The following is a 4,970-nucleotide window of genomic DNA, read 5'->3' on the forward strand; positions in this document are numbered from 1 at the left end:
ATACTCAATGTCTCAATCATTTCTATGTTATATGTTTGTGATGAGAATATTGGCTATTAAGCTTAACTGCTGGTCAAAATTATTTCGCGAAGGTGGTGAACGAATCGGCGATCTCAAGAAGTGGGTGAGAGAGGGATCTAGAAATGACTTTGGGTTTGAAACGAATATTTTAGTGTTCGTGGATAGCTCACACGGTAGAGCCACGCTCTCACCTGCCAGGCGGAGTTGTCGTACCAATAAGGTCGCAGGTTCAAACCCCACCACCGCCGCGAAAAAAATGTTTATTCTCTAATGTCTTCTGGCACTTTTCTACTCACTTCATATCTTGTTGTTACCAACATAAGTGCCTGCTCCACTCACTTTTCTGAATTAAAAATTCACCCCATACACCGGAGCATACTCAATGTCTCAATCGTTTCTATGTTATATGTTTGTGATGAGAATATTGGCTATTAAGCTTAACTGCTGGTCAAAATTATTTCGCGAAGGTGGTGAACGAATCGGCGATCTCAAGAAGTGGGTGAGAGAGGGATCTAGAAATGACTTTGGGTTTGAAACGAATATTTTAGTGTTCGTGGATAGCTCACACGGTAGAGCCACGCTCTCACCTGCCAGGCGGAGTTGTCGTACCAATAAGGTCGCAGGTTCAAACCCCACCACCGCCGCGAAAAAAATGTTTATTCTCTATTGTCTTCTGGCACTTTTCTACTCACTTCATATCTTGTTGTTACCAACATAAGTGCCTGCTCCACTCACTTTTCTGAATTAAAAATTCACCCCATACACCGGAGCATACTCAATGTCTCAATCGTTTCTATGTTATATGTTTGTGATGAGAATATTGGCTATTAAGCTTAACTGCTGGTCAAAATTATTTCGCGAAGGTGGTGAACGAATCGGCGATCTCAAGAAGTGGGTGAGAGAGGGATCTAGAAATGACTTTGGGTTTGAAACGAATATTTTAGTGTTCGTGGATAGCTCACACGGTAGAGCCACGCTCTCACCTGCCAGGCGGAGTTGTCGTACCAATAAGGTCGCAGGTTCAAACCCCACCACCGCCGCGAAAAAAATGTTTATTCTCTATTGTCTTCTGGCACTTTTCTACTCACTTCATATCTTGTTGTTACCAACATAAGTGCCTGCTCCACTCACTTTTCTGAATTAAAAATTCACCCCATACACCGGAGCATACTCAATGTCTCAATCGTTTCTATGTTATATGTTTGTGATGAGAATATTGGCTATTAAGCTTAACTGCTGGTCAAAATTATTTCGCGAAGGTGGTGAACGAATCGGCGATCTCAAGAAGTGGGTGAGAGAGGGATCTAGAAATGACTTTGGGTTTGAAACGAATATTTTAGTGTTCGTGGATAGCTCACACGGTAGAGCCACGCTCTCACCTGCCAGGCGGAGTTGTCGTACCAATAAGGTCGCAGGTTCAAACCCCACCACCGCCGCGAAAAAAATGTTTATTCTCTATTGTCTTCTGGCACTTTTCTACTCACTTCATATCTTGTTGTTACCAACATAAGTGCCTGCTCCACTCACTTTTCTGAATTAAAAATTCACCCCATACACCGGAGCATACTCAATGTCTCAATCGTTTCTATGTTATATGTTTGTGATGAGAATATTGGCTATTAAGCTTAACTGCTGGTCAAAATTATTTCGCGAAGGTGGTGAACGAATCGGCGATCTCAAGAAGTGGGTGAGAGAGGGATCTAGAATTGACTTTGGGTTTGAAACGAATATTTTAGTGTTCGTGGATAGCTCACACGGTAGAGCCACGCTCTCACCTGCCAGGCGGAGTTGTCGTACCAATAAGGTCGCAGGTTCAAACCCCACCACCGCCGCGAAAAAAATGTTTATTCTCTATTGTCTTCTGGCACTTTTCTACTCACTTCATATCTTGTTGTTACCAACATAAGTGCCTGCTCCACTCACTTTTCTGAATTAAAAATTCACCCCATACACCGGAGCATACTCAATGTCTCAATCGTTTCTATGTTATATGTTTGTGATGAGAATATTGGCTATTAAGCTTAACTGCTGGTCAAAATTATTTCGCGAAGGTGGTGAACGAATCGGCGATCTCAAGAAGTGGGTGAGAGAGGGATCTAGAATTGACTTTGGGTTTGAAACGAATATTTTAGTGTTCGTGGATAGCTCACACGGTAGAGCCACGCTCTCACCTGCCAGGCGGAGTTGTCGTACCAATAAGGTCGCAGGTTCAAACCCCACCACCGCCGCGAAAAAAATGTTTATTCTCTATTGTCTTCTGGCACTTTTCTACTCACTTCATATCTTGTTGTTACCAACATAAGTGCCTGCTCCACTCACTTTTCTGAATTATATATATGTATATAATGTAAGTGGAGTCACTCACTTATTTATGGCCGAGACACATGTTTCTGTGAACTCCACGTCGTCAGTCGCTTGACGATGTGGAGTTCCAAGAATCATCTGTTTCGGCCATAAATAAGTGAGTGACCCCATTTATATGTTATATTTTATATTGGACCTAACCGACGTTATCGAACATTCTAGTACCTGCAAATACCCACTAACACTCATGAATATATATATATATATATATATATATATATATATATATATATTTAAATACATATAATATATATATATATATATATATATATATATATATATATATATATGTATATATATATGTATATATACATATATACAAATATATAATTATAATATATATATATATATATATATATATATATATATATATATATATATATATATATATAAGCGCTGTGCGCTTATGTAATTTAATCACAACAATTTGCTCGCCGGATATAATGTACCAACACACAAAACAATAAGTAACATTAAACGTTTATGGTCGGATAAATACAATTTAATAAGAATCCATAACATATCTGGATAAAAACAATATCAAAGAGTTGAGTGGCGTCAATTTCGCTCTACCTATTTGGTTACATGAAAAAAAAAGAATTAAAGAAATGTTTATCAGACTATTGTCTACTAGATGACATGGTGATTTGATGGTATACTCTAACAACGAAACATTTTGGTAAATATAGGAAAATGTCATGCCAGCCCCGATCGTAGCCTTTGATAACTAATAGCCTGGCACTATAACTTGCATATTGGAGTCACTTTTAGGTTAGTGCAATTGCCAAGTGAGTTGTCGTTCGTAAGTAGTGCCAAGGAAACAAATAATTATAATGGATGAACGACTTAACACACCTTACGATATGTTCGTTGTCTGTTGGTTTTCCTTGCCGTATATTCTGATGTAAATTATTTTTTGAACAGTGTCTTTTTATGAGATTACAAAGGCTACGCTTCGCCACGATCCCATCAAGAGTAGGCAATTTAGACGCAGTGAATTTTTTTTTAATTTGTCGTCAAAGAAAATCTAAATACTTCCCCTGAAAATTGTATTAAATGAAAATATTAATTTATTTTCTTCATTTTCAGAAACCACCAAAAATGACTGGAACTGTTGCGATGTGCCTGTATGACAAAAGAATTTAGAGCTGTTAGAATGACACTTTTATTGTTGTTGCCTGATAAAAAACAATTTTAGAAAATTTAACCAAAAAAACTTTTATAGATCTGGACTAAATAGAAAATCATTTTTTTATTGTTTACGGCAGACTTGAGACAACAAAAATGACTTTTTAATTCTTATGCGGCCAGACATATTTAAGTTATAATAAATAGTTTAGTGTTATAATCATAGTATTTCATTTGAAAATACAATAATAGTTTCTTTCGTATATTGTTAATAAAGTCATTTCTATCTATAGAGTAGTATAAAGTAAAGTAGAAAAACACTCATAATGGAGATTGTAATAAACCTTGTGCCTTAAGTTTTGCGAGACTGTATAGAAATAGTATTGATAAAGAAATGAATTATATGGAAACATTTTGAATTTGGTCAATAAATTTTGTCTCTTTGGTGGATATTAAACGCAATCAAGACTTATTTGTTGATCAATTACAATTGTTATTCAGGATATACATATTGAAAAGGTAATAGTAGTAGTAGTAGTAGTAGTAGTGGTAGTAGTAGTAGTAGTAGTAGTAGTAGTAGTAGTAGTAGTAGTAGTAGTAGTAGTAGTAGTAGTAGTAGTAGTAGCAGTGGTAGCAGTAGAAGAAGAAGCAGGAGGAGGAGGAGGAGGGGAGGAGGAGGAAGAAGAGTAGTAGTAGAAGGAGGAGGAGAAAAAGAAAAAGAAGAAGAAGAAGACGAAGAGGAGGAATAGGACACATGGAAAGAAGAGAATGAAGGTGAAGAGGATCAGGAGTCCGACGAGAAGAGAAAAGGGTGTATTTAGTAAAAGTCTTTTTCTTAGTTGAATCATGTGCTTGTGTTTGTGTTAGATGTTTAGCTGGTCTAATTGACAGATTGCTCTCGAACCCTACCCATGTAAGCCCACAATCGCACTGGGCCATGACTCTCTCAGTTTAAGAAGCCAAAATCACTCAATGCAATAAAACAAAGGCTAGCACTATTCAGTATCTGATACTGAATAGTGGTTTTGCACTATTCAGTATCTGATACTGAATAGTGGTTTTGCACTATTCAGTATCAGATACTGAATAGCGGTTTTGCACTATTCAGTAGGCTAGCACTATTCAGTATCTGATACTGAATAGTGGTTTTGCACTTTTCAGTATCTGATACTGAATGGTGGTTTTGCACTATTCAGTATCAGATACTGAATAGCGGTTTTGCACTATTCAGTATCTGATACTGAATAGTGGTTTTGCACTATAATACGGTGGGTTTTTTTTACGAAACCTGACAAAGTTATGGGAAGAGGGCAGCTCTGGGAGTGAATATGGGACTCAGAGAAGTGTACACCAGTGGGGAGTGAACCTGGGACTGGGTTTCGGCGGGTTTCCAAATAAAAAGCAATTACTTTTTTACGAAACACGACGACACCTGGCAATATCCGACAAAGTTATGA

The 4,970-nt window shown here is 37.5% G+C and overlaps 1 protein-coding gene across 1 annotated transcript in view; it reads left to right on the forward strand.

The window, feature by feature from the left end:
• The window catches only part of LOC144979911 (zinc metalloproteinase nas-6-like), a 55,588-nt gene extending 51,613 nt beyond the window's left edge, over positions 1–3,975 (forward strand). The window contains exon 13 of the transcript XR_013646795.1: positions 3,475–3,975. The gene's annotated coding sequence lies outside the window, so the exon portion shown is untranslated. The remainder of the gene's footprint in view (positions 1–3,474) is intronic.
• The last annotated feature ends 995 nt before the right edge of the window (positions 3,976–4,970 follow it).

The sequence above is a fragment of the Berghia stephanieae genome, chromosome 9 (assembly GCF_034508935.2).
Source record: "Berghia stephanieae isolate SIO BIC M18660-M18661 chromosome 9, UCSD_Bste_1.3, whole genome shotgun sequence".
In the NCBI taxonomy this organism is placed as follows: domain Eukaryota; kingdom Metazoa; phylum Mollusca; class Gastropoda; order Nudibranchia; family Aeolidiidae; genus Berghia; species Berghia stephanieae.